The sequence below is a fragment of the Pteropus alecto genome, unplaced genomic scaffold, assembly GCF_000325575.1.
Source record: "Pteropus alecto unplaced genomic scaffold, ASM32557v1 scaffold392, whole genome shotgun sequence".
Taxonomy (NCBI): Eukaryota; Metazoa; Chordata; class Mammalia; order Chiroptera; family Pteropodidae; genus Pteropus; species Pteropus alecto.
In genome coordinates, this window is record NW_006431933.1 from 380,336 (window position 1) to 392,207 (window position 11,872).

The 11,872-nt window shown below is 34.4% G+C and overlaps 3 pseudogenes; 1 reads left to right on the forward strand and 2 right to left on the reverse strand.

Moving 5' to 3' along the window:
- The window catches only part of LOC112475608, an 8,550-nt pseudogene extending 2,304 nt beyond the window's left edge, over positions 1 to 6,246 (reverse strand).
- Positions 6,247 to 6,435: 189 nt separating this feature from the next.
- Positions 6,436 to 7,971, forward strand: LOC102879890 (annotated as a pseudogene).
- Positions 7,972 to 11,540: 3,569 nt separating this feature from the next.
- On the reverse strand, positions 11,541 to 11,659 carry LOC112475617 (annotated as a pseudogene).
- Positions 11,660 to 11,872: the final 213 nt, after the last annotated feature.

Here is an 11,872-nt window from a genome sequence, read left to right on the forward strand (position 1 = left end):
CTGTGTACCTCCAGGGCCACCTGTTAAGATTCAGCAAGGAATATACAGATGCTGTGCTTATAGTTGCCTCAAGAAACCACATGGAAACTGAGGTCAGCTGCTGGAACCACACTGGAAACTGAGGTCAGCTGCTACCACTGTATCAACGTTGGGTAAGTAAGGAGCACCAGGCTCACTGAGGATACAACTAGATGTGGCTTGAGTTGGGGAGGCAGAATTTCAGGGGATCTACTGTGTAGGAGTGACCTCTGTTATCCAGTTCCATGATGTCTCAGCTATGGCGGCACTTCATCCACACACTGGGAAGGGGGTGGGCTCAACAGAGGAACAATGGATACCACCAGCACTTCTTCCCAGGATAAAGCCTCACCTCTGGCCTTCCCTCCAACAACTCAGTGTCCCCCTTTAAGTCCCTGGTGCTCCCCACCCAGCAGCTTACCGGGCACTGGTGCTCAGATTGAGCAAGCAAGTCCATCACTGCTCACAGACACGGCCCCTTTAAGAGGAACATCTATAGCTGCCAGCTGACGCATCCTCTGTCCCACTCAGCTGCTTGGGATCGGGGAGCCTTGTGTCTTCGCCCTATCCTATCTCCTGTTGCAGGGTGATTTCTTATTTCTCTCCTTAGTTGTAAGGCTTGTTCATCTAGACCCCAAGTGACTCTGCTTGCTGTTTGCTCCATGTTTCCGTCACAACTTTGATGTGATCATAAGAGCAGATGAACAAAGCCACTATCATCTATGCCATTTTTCTAAAGATTCTACCAATTTAATTTTTTAAAAATTTTATTGGTTAATTCATATTATAATTTATTTTTTATTAGAAATTATTTTATTTGTTTCCAAATATGTTTCTATATATTTTTCTTAAATTATCTTTAATGGTAGAAAATTCTGTTTATAATGTTATACCTCCTTATTGTTCCTAATATTTGTTACTTTCCCACTTTTTTTGTTCAGTATTACCAGAGATATGCCCAATTTAAAAACATTTTTTAAAAAAATTTTAGTTTTGTTGATCCTATATATTTCTTTGTTTTCCATTTCACTTTTACTGTTCTTGTCTTCTTTATTCCAACTTATTTTACAATGTTATTTCTCTTATTATTTATATTTTATCAAAGTTATATATGCATATACTTGGAAAGTCATATACTTGTGCAAATAGATTGTTTCATAACAACACATCTGTCACATTTTCCCATTCTTGCTCCCCAGAAGCAATTATTTTCAACTCCTTTAGTTAATTGTTATCATTGGTGTGTGTTATATTACTATTCCTTTCTTGTGAAATTTTAAACATTTTCTATTAATTTCCCAATATAGGATATTGCTATCAGTGTTCAGTTATCTTTCACCATTACTCTATCCCCACCATACATATCTATACTCCCTGTGACCTTTCCTTCCAGGGAAGTTATATGGTTACTTTGGTTAAATGATAGTCATTTAACCATAATTATAAATATTATTAGGACTATATAAATGTTATTTATCTTAGAGTAATCTTTTCTGCATATATTTTGTTTGTTTGTTTTCTGGAGTTAATATCTCTGTTTTGTTTTGTTTGCAAGTGTTTCAGTCTCAAATTTTGCTCCATTGTGAAAATAGCTTCATAATATATTAACATATATTAGACTCTATCAATTTTATATTCTTGAAGAAATCTCTTCTGGAAACTGTTAGTTCTCTCCCTGCTCTGCAGTTGTCCTTCTGAGATTTCACTCCACCAATCATATTGGGGATTTCCTTCCCTCTTCCATTGCCTTCCCTCGGCCAACATTGCCTGAATCCCATGTATTCTTCTTTCTTAGTTTACTCCCTCGAAATGGTTAAGATCTTGCATGTCTGGAGGAAATTTTCTTTATTCTACCCTCACACTTATTTGACAGTTTAGCTACTTGTTAAATTCTAGATTGGAATTATTTTCTCAAAGTGATGTTGCTCTGTTAGTTTTTGGCTTTTATTATTACTGATAAGAAGGTCAATGCTATTCTGAACTTTGAACATTCTTGTTAAGCCCTCTTCTTTTCTCCTCTCTGGCAGCTGTAGGGTCTCTAGTGTTCTGAAATTTTATGAAGACATGACTAGATTTGAGCCCTTAAGTTAGTGGATCCATTTAATTGTGAAACATGGATCATTCAGATAGGGGACACATTTTAAAATAATTTCATTGATGATTTCTTCTTTATTTTCTTGGTCTTTGCTTCTTTGTCTTTCCTTAAGAATTCTTATTTTTTAGATGTTAGACTCCCTCAACAGGTTCCCTTTTACCTCCTATTTTCTTAAATTTATCTTTTTTCTCTCTGTTTAATGGGAGATTTTTCTCAACATTGTACTTTAACCATTTTATTAAGGGTTTTCTATGTTTTTATTTCTTTATTCTTGTTATTTCCTGAATGTCTTTTTTTTTATATATAGCTTCCTGTTCTTGTTTCAAGGAAGCAACTTCAAAATTTTTTCTAGTCCCATAAAGTCTCTGTTTCTTTCATATTAACTGGAAGTTTGTCATTTCTGATTTCTGGAACAGAACACTTAATTCCTTTACTTACAATTAACCTCTTTATTTTCAATCTCTTTCAGTTTTAAATAAATACATTTTAAACTACAAATTTCCTTTTACATTCTGTTTTTGCTGAACATTACTAGTTTTGAAATGTAGTACTTTCATTGTTATTCACTTCTAAATTTCTATTTTGTGATTTCCATTGCAATCTTTTTGTTAATTATGAGTCACTTCTGAGAGCGTTTTTAAGTTTACAAAGATTGTTATGTTTTTAACCAGCTTTTTTGTGTGTGCTTAATTTTTAATTCAATTTATTGTGATCAGGGAGAAACATGGTAAATATGATAACAGATCTTTTATACATTTTCACAAGTCCTTAAGTTCTAGTATGTGACTAATTTTTAAAAACATTCCATTTACATTTGGAAATAATGTATATTTTATATTTATTGTCTGCTAATTAATTTTGTGTTCAAAGATTCTATATCCTTAACAATTTTTGCCTGCTTTCTCTATCAGTTTATGATAGAGATGTTTTTAAATTTCCCATTGTGATTATAGATTTTTGTTGTATATGTCTTGAGGCAATGTTGTCAGTTGCATACTAGTTAACTTTTAAATCTTTCTGGTAGAATTTGCATGTTATTGCAAATTATCTCTATTCCAATTAGTATTTTTTGCTTCAAATTCTAATTTGACTTGTATTAATGAAGTTTTAGCATCTTTTTATTGTTAGTATTTGCATGCTATATATTTTTCCATTCTTTTGTTTTTAACATTTCTGAGGTGTTTTTCAGTATGTCTTATGTAGTTGAATTTTTAATGTCACACTCTTTTAATAAAATAGTATAATCTGTTTCATTTATTTTTATTACTAATGTATTTGGACTTATTTTGCATTTTTTATTAACCAATTTTTTTTGCTCCTTTTTTTTCTTGCCTTCTGTTCAATAGATAAAATTTTCCGCTTGCTTATTTGGAGACTATTAAAATTTTTATTCCTTTATTAGTTATCTTCAAAGTTTAAAATACACATTCTGGGGGTGGCTCCATAGTGTAGTGATTAGCATGTCTGCTTTACACGCAGAAGGTCCTGGGTTCGCACCCCAGGTGGAGCCACGAACCAGGTACAAAACAAGGTATTTTCAATAAAATCTAGCTCCTATTTCCACATTTATAATTAATATTTCCCCTTTCCTAGAAAGAAAAATGGCATCTGCACTGTTTTTTTCTTCTTACTTTTCTTCTCTAAACAGCATATCCTAAGATTAATTCATAGTATTATACAGAAATATTTCTTAATCCCTTTTGCACCTGACTTCACTTTTCAATACCACATTTATTTAACCATTTCCCTATTGATAGACATTTGAGACCATTTTGTGCTTTCTCTATCATTATAAATAATGTTTCCATGAATAGTCTTTTATATATATCTTTTTGTATTTGGGGCAATGTATCTTTAAAATGGATATATTTTAGAAGTGAGATTGCTGGGTTACAGGGTAAGTGCATATGTAATTTTGTAGGATAGTGCCATATTTCCCTCTATAGGGATTTTCTATTTTCTACTACCACCAGCAATGTTACCTCATAGCCTCAGCTAATTTTGGTAGCATGAAATGGTCTTTCATCTTGAGTTAATCATCTTAGTATTAAGATCCATTTGCATTTTTTCTGTTATTGTATGTTCATATATTTATCCAGATTTTCTCTGGTATTGATAGTCTTTTCTTCTTTACTTTTTGAAGTTTTATATCTTTCCCAGTTTATTATTTACCATCTTACTTATGGTGCTTTGCCATTTTTTTTTCCCAATGTAGTCTAATATATTGGCCTTTTCCCTTATTACTTCTGGATCTTAAAACATAGTTAGAAGGGTTTCTCCCACTCTCAGATTATAGAAGAATTCACCCATGTTTTCCTCTGGCATTTATATGCTTATTTTAAATCTCTGATCCATTTAGAATTATCTTTGTGTATAATGTAAGGAGTAGATCCCAGTTTATCTTTTTCAATAAGGCTATCTAGCTAGCTGTCATCAACTAAATAAAAGTCAGTCTTTTCTCCCAGTGGTTTGAGACATTGCTTTTATTGTATACTTAAATTTCATATGGAATAAAGTGTTTCCTAGATTTTCCATTCTTTTCCTTTGATGTATCTATGTACCAATATCAGAATGTTTTAATTTTAAAGGATACCTAGTATGTTTTAATGTTACCTCTAAATTCATATTTTGAAATTTTCACCCCCAAGATGGTAGTATTAGGAAGTGGGGCCTTTGGGAGTTGATTTGGTCATGAGGATAGAGCCTTAATAAATGGGATTACTACTCTTATAAAAGAGACCACAGAGAGATCCTTAGCCCCTTGCACCATGTGAGGATGCAGTAAGGAGATGGCCATCCAGGAAATGGGCCATCTCTAGACAGTGAACTTGCTGGTTCCTTAATTTTGGACTTCACAGCCTCTAGAATGTGAGAAATAAATTTCTGTTGTTTATAAGCTATCCAGTCTATGATATTTTGTTACAGCAGCCCAAACTAAGACAGTTGGAATTATGTTACACTTATAAATAAATTTAAGGAGACCTGACACCTTATTATGTTGATTCTTTCAATACAAGAATGTGTATGTATTTCCATTTACTCAAGTCTATCTTTGGTCCTTAAGAGTACTGTAAAATTTTATTCATATATATTTTGAATATTTCTTGATAAGTTTTTGTCTGGTATTTTATTTACATTTTAGTATTGCAAAGAAGTTCTCCTCCATTAGATTTTCTAACTGGTGTTTTTTTAAATACATATTTATATTAAGGCTCCCACAGTATTTTCATGCTTTAAATTTCTTCACCCTCCCTGAAAGCTTAAATTATAAGTTTAGCTGAATAAAAACGATAAATTGAGAGTTGTTTTTTTTTCCCCCCCTCTGAAGATGTTACCCCTTTTTCTTTGTCATTAAATGCTGCTGGCTAGAAGTCTTCTCTCAATTGAATTGTTATTAATATGTAGATAATCTGTCATTTGCAACTTTTACTATAATCTCTTCATCTTTGAAATTCTGTATCTTCTCTATGAAATGTCTAGATGTATTTAAATTTATTCTATTAGGTTCTAAGTGCTTTTTATTCTCCACTTTCAAGCTTTTCTTAATTTAAAAATTCTCAATAATTATATCTTCAAAGTATTGCATCACACCATTCCTTCCATTCTCTTGCTCTGAAAATACTATTTTACAAATGTGGAAGCATCTCATTCTATCTTCTGTATCTTTTATCTTATTTCTCAAGATTATTTCATATTTTACTAATTTGCTTTTTTGGTCTAGTCTTTAGATTATTCTACTTTTAATTTTCAGATTAGATGTCCAGTTTCCAAGATTCAAGTGCATCTATTTTTAAATACATCAGATCTTTAAAAATATCTATGTATTTTCATTTCTTCATTCTTTTAGTCAAAGTTATGCTTTCATTTATATTTTTGAAAGCTTTCAACCTTTTGTCAGATTATTATATAAAAATAATTCCCTGTGGAGTAAATTTCTGTTTCAACTGTTTACTTTGTTGATTTTCTTTCATACCATTAGATTTCTTCTTGTATTTTGGAATTTTGATTTGTAGCCTCATTTTTTTCCCCTTTCTCTTACTTGCCTCTGTAGTCTCCTCTTTATTTTGGCAGTTTTGTAGTTGCTTGTTCTTGTCCTTCTGGGCTCTGTCCAAAACTAGATTTAATAATGACATATTAGGACTCCTGTCTCATAGTGATCTTAGGGAACTTGACAGATCCAGTCAAAGCCAGCAGGTAACTTGGTTTAATACTAGGTTCCAAGGCTGTGAGTCTGGACTTTTACCTTCCTGGGACTGCAGCTTTATTCTAACTCTAGCCTCAGGCAACATTTGGGGTAATTTCTTTAGGCTCCTTTCAAAGCGATGAGTTGGGATCCACATCCTAGCTTTTGGCTTCACATTGTGAACCTACCTCTATTTCCCTGACTTATCTAAATCACTCCAGGCTTGTTGGCCATGCAGGAGCTAAATTTCTGGCTAAACCATTGCCTATTATTGGGCCCTGGGTTCAGTTAGGCCATAGCGTCAGTGTATTCTGGTTCATGGATATATGTCTCTTGTATTTGATCTCAACTACATTTTTTTTGTTTTTTACTTTTTATGTCTTAATGCATCATTGTATGTGTTTGGATCAGAGAAGATTTTCACAGCAAGAAGTCGCTGAGAAATTTTAATTGGAAATCCATCTGATTCTGATTCTTTTTTTATCAGTACATTTAACATCGACTGTGGTTACATATGATTGTCTGAGCCCATGTCACATGCCTATATCGAAACTTTAAAGGAATCTAAGGGACTTTCCTTTCTGTGCCTCTCTGGTGCTGGAGGCAGGCCTTGGGGTTGCATCCGCCCCGCCACCTTCCTGGGCCCAGCCGACTCAGCCTTGGGAAGGCTGGCTGCGCTGAGGAAGAGGTGGCAGAGATGGCAACTATGGCCAGAAGGTAGTAGCCTAGTGAAGGACAGGCCTGCTGCCCTCTCAAACAACTGCAGAGGAAGAGAGAAATGGTGATGGCCTCGGCTGCCTGGGAGGGCTCAGACGCCACTATAGCCACTTTTGCAAGGACGAAGATAGCCCCAAATTACCAGGTGTAATTTTTGTCCCAGGTGTGAATCAGGCTTTATTGAAGAAGTGACAGATGATTCCAGTTTTTTAGGTGGTGGTGGGAGCCAGATAGACAATAGCATATCAACACATTTTGCAGAGTTCTGGTGCAATTTACACCACACAATGATTATATAAGATTTTAGACCATTTCTAAGTATCAATCCACTGGACCAAGATAATAGAACCACTGAGAGAGGTCACTAAACTCACACTGACTTCTGGGGACCAAGTCTACCTCCAAGATTGCCAATGACTTGGAGATACAGATCACAAGGAAGTACTCATCTTGATAGATCTCCAGCTATTGAAGGAATAATACAACAGTTCTTTGCAGAATTCTTTGCAAATTCTGCAGTTCCTGGATCCCCACTTTTTCCTGGAGCGGGATACTGCACTCCAACCCAGGGGACTATGCCCGGGGTTAGATAGGGCTTGTTGCCATTGTAACCCAATTTTTAGGACAACTGGAAAACACAGGGCCTCCCCCAGTTGACAAGGAAAAGATCACATCTCTTCCAACAGTGATAGTAACTCAGGAACAAGTTGATATGGGTTTAAAGTGTTCAATATACAAAGAAGATTACACAGTTGAAGAGGAAGTTGAGCAGTTACCCTGTAACCATTTCTTTCACAGCAGTTGTATTGTGCCCTGGTTAGAACTGTGTGATACATGTCCTATATGTAGGAATAGCTTAAATGGTGAGGACTCTACTTGGCAAATCCAGAGCTCTGAGGCCTCTCCAAGCAACAGATTTAGCAGTTACAGACAACTAGATGACCCATGGACTTTCTGAAGCTAAGGACCATGTCTGAGCCAGGCTGTGGTACTTCTTATCACAGCTATAAATTGTTATCAAAACAAAAAAAGAAGGTGGATTTAGGAATCATATAAGAAACCTCAACCCATAATATTAATGCAGTGAGTGTTTTTCTTCTCTAAATTTAAAGTTAGCATCTATAGATGGAATTGTATCTACAACCAAATGCCTCTTATACATGAATTCAGAGTGATAATTTTATAAGTGTGAAATTTAATTGTGTGTGTTTTCCCTGCCAGAATAGAATCAGTTCCTTAAAGTCTAGCTAGAGTCCTGCTATCTATCATGTTATTTTGTAATGGATGTTTTCACCTCTTTGTCCAGCCTCTACCCTACCATTAATGTATTTTACAGTAAATACAGTGGAACCAGAGCCCTAAAGTCCTGCTGATGTAAAGTCTTTGTTTTAAATGTACAAAAGCATATACTCTTGGCCACATTCACTGTGAATTGAGTTCAGGTTAATTCAGGAATCTTAGACTAATGACTCTGTTTTGTCTTGAACTCTCAGAAAGCAAATTAAAGAAAAATTACAGGAGAAAAGAGAAAGTGGCTTATCATTGTACTCTTTTGGTTTTCTTAATTTTTAAAGACTACTTCACAAGATGCAGTTTCCGCAGAAACCAACATGACATGTCTTAGTCTTCTGTTTGTAGGAATCTGATTCTGGTGACTTTTGGGGAATGATGTAGGTAGCATACAGGCACAGAAAGACAAATGTTTGAAATCTTTGGTTCTGAAGTTTTTTAATGATTCCCCAACTCGTTTATTATCTTTTGCCCTGGGGACCTTAAAATAATTTCCCTTACAGAAATAGAATTACTTCATTACTGCTTCTACAGCCAATTCACTGTTTTTAGTAATTCACTGATCTTTAGGAATTTAATTTTTATATTGTCTCATTTTAATTTTTAAGCCCTTTAATAATCTCTAAACCTTTCTGTTGGCTTGATTCTGGCTATATTTGGAATCAAACTGATTGTGATCATGTATAAAACGATTTGGCCTAAGAGAGGTATGTCTTAATTTTTTTTTACCCTAACAATGTTTCATGTACTTGCACATACTCTTTCAAGCATTTGAAGATCAAAATATCCTTGGAACCTTAGAATTTCAAAAGGAAATGATGGGGATATGTAGCCATAGTTGATGCATCAAAAAAGGTGACAGGGACACCGTTTATATGGTCACATCAGCCCTTCATAGTTTGGATTGATGAGAACAAGGAGGTTACTTTTTGGTGAATCTCTTTCTCAGCTAGGAGTCTTTTCTCAGTTTTTGTTGACTATCATATACTATACACTGATTTTGGGGGTGAGGAAGGGGTTGGAGATACCTTTGTACTTCGGTAGATGATAAAGGAGTAGGGGAAAGAAGAGAGAAAGCGGGAGAGTGGCTCACTGAATTAATAGCCTGCCTGTTAAAGTTGTGCCCTTAAAGTATGATTCAGGTTGGGCCCAGAGGTAATAAAAGATTTTTTTTTTTTCATAACAAAAAGGAATCTAACAATTACCTGGCATTTTCAGCTCCCATAAGGAGATAAAGTTCTGCCTTCTACCAAAACTTATAATTTGGTTATTTTCCAAACTTGGAAAGGGGATTCAGATTTAAGGTTGCCAAACAAATAACTACTATAGCATATGCCCTAGAAATCTATGAAGAGATATTCTCTGAGTATCGCATATATTTTTTTTTCCTTTCTGTACAAAACCACGTAACTATTCAAGCATCAACAGCTAAAGTTTAATTTCCATGCAATGCAGAGCTGCAGGCTCTACAGATAAGCATGGCCACATTAAGCACAGCTTTTTGTTAAATGTATGATTGAAGTGCACAGTGGTCTGATTTTATACTTTATAATAGCTTTTAATCTGCATTGGTTGGAACTCTAGAGGGCCATCTGTTTTAACAGGAGACTGTCAAATTTATAATTTTATGGCACTACTGTAATTGTAGGTTTTTGTAATATTTGTAGTGTTCAAGCCGAAAACATTGAGATAAATAATCTATAAAGAGGTTTGAGATGACATTGACTTTCTATCAGTTATTATGCGATCATGGATGCCGGAGTTTAATGATTTAATTATATGGAACTCAAGGCTCTCTTTCCAGTTTCCAAATTTGTACACTTTTGGTATCAGAGATAATGGGGGAAAGAAGAATGGAGTTTCCAGAGTCCTTGACCCCTCATATCTGAGAAAAAGTTTTCTTTGCCTTATGCCCACTGGAAAAGATTACCATTCCTTTGGTCTTGCAAGAAACTCCTTTTGTAACTTCTGTGTTGAAAGTAAAGGTGTCCTAGGAGCCTTCTCTCAAATCTTTGTCAAGAACTTTGTGCTTTCTTTTTACGTACCATGTGTGAATGAATATATGGACCTCTCTTCTTCCCCAAAACCTGTACCTATCTCCAATAGTCAAAGCTGGCAAGTTTTCTGGCAAAACTTTGGAGTCGAATTCCAACATGATATTGAGTTTGCTTCCCATACTGATTCTCATTAATAATTAAGACAACATCCAACTCCATGTAGGGACACTTACCATTTTAAAATATCTTCACCTTAGATTATAACTCACCTGTAAAGATTGCCTATAGTCTCTTTAATATGCCTGATTACTGATTCAGCATGTTCTTGGGGAATTCTCTTTATTTTCTTGACCCTCATTTTAGGGAGACTATACAACATGATCAAAAATTCTCTGCGCATTCATCAGAAGATTTATTGATTGGCTGGAATTTGAAGATGTTCTATCAACTTCCTCTCTGAATATTCACCCCCTATTTTTTATTTTATCATTTGTTGTTTCTGCTTAGATATATTTTTACCACTTCTAGCTTAATATTGATGAATATCATATCAAGATGAATTTCTCCTTACCCTGAATACTAACAACACTTTGACTAAAAGAGGTAAAGGTACAGTAAGAGGCCAACGGGCCTGGGAGCCAAGCTTGGGAGTGAAGTAAGAAATATGTGTTTTTGATCTAGGAAAAACAATTAAAGATTCATCTATTTGCTAGTATTGTCTCCTCAAAGAGACCTAAAATTAGCTACTAGTGCATTTATTATCTTTACCATGATACCTAGCATGTTATGAATGTTCAGAAAAGGTTACATTCAGCTTCCCTTTTATATTCTGTTGTGTTAAAATCAAGGTTAAAATAAAAATATAAAAAAGTGAGCTATATTAAACTGTTGTGATTGATGAAATGATAAAATATATATTTAAAATAGTTGGATAAAAACACTTCAGATTTTTTAAGAAGGTGAAACAAATATTTTAGAATTTTCTAAATAGTTATAGATTTTGAATAGAATACATTAAATACTTTATTTAGTTAAACCCCCATATCTTTTGCTCATTTTTTTAGTATATGTGCTACCGAAACAAGCACGCTTTTGCTCATTTTTATCAAGTTGTTTTATTTATTATGGAGTTTTCAGAGTTCTTTGTATATTTTGGATAAAAGTTCTTTTTCACAAATCTTGTCTCAGTCTCTTGACGTTGATGGATTTCTGAACTTTTTATTTTTTATTATTTTTTAAATGCCTACAGCACTTGGTATTCCAAGGTGGTCTCCTATCTAACTACTAACCAGGCCCGACCCTGCTTAGCTTCTGAGATCAGACAAGATTGGGCATATTCAGGGTGGCATGGCTGTAGATGGGTTTTTGAATTTTGAACCAGCCCCTCATTCCTAGGATAAATTATACTTAACTAAGGTATATAAATTTTAAAATATATTTCTCAACACAATTTTCTAATATTTTCCATCTATGTCCATGAAGGGTATTGGTCTATAGTTCTCTTTCTTTGTATTTATTTTATCTGGTTTTATTATCAGGTTAACATTCACCTCTTAAAATTGTATGGGAAAT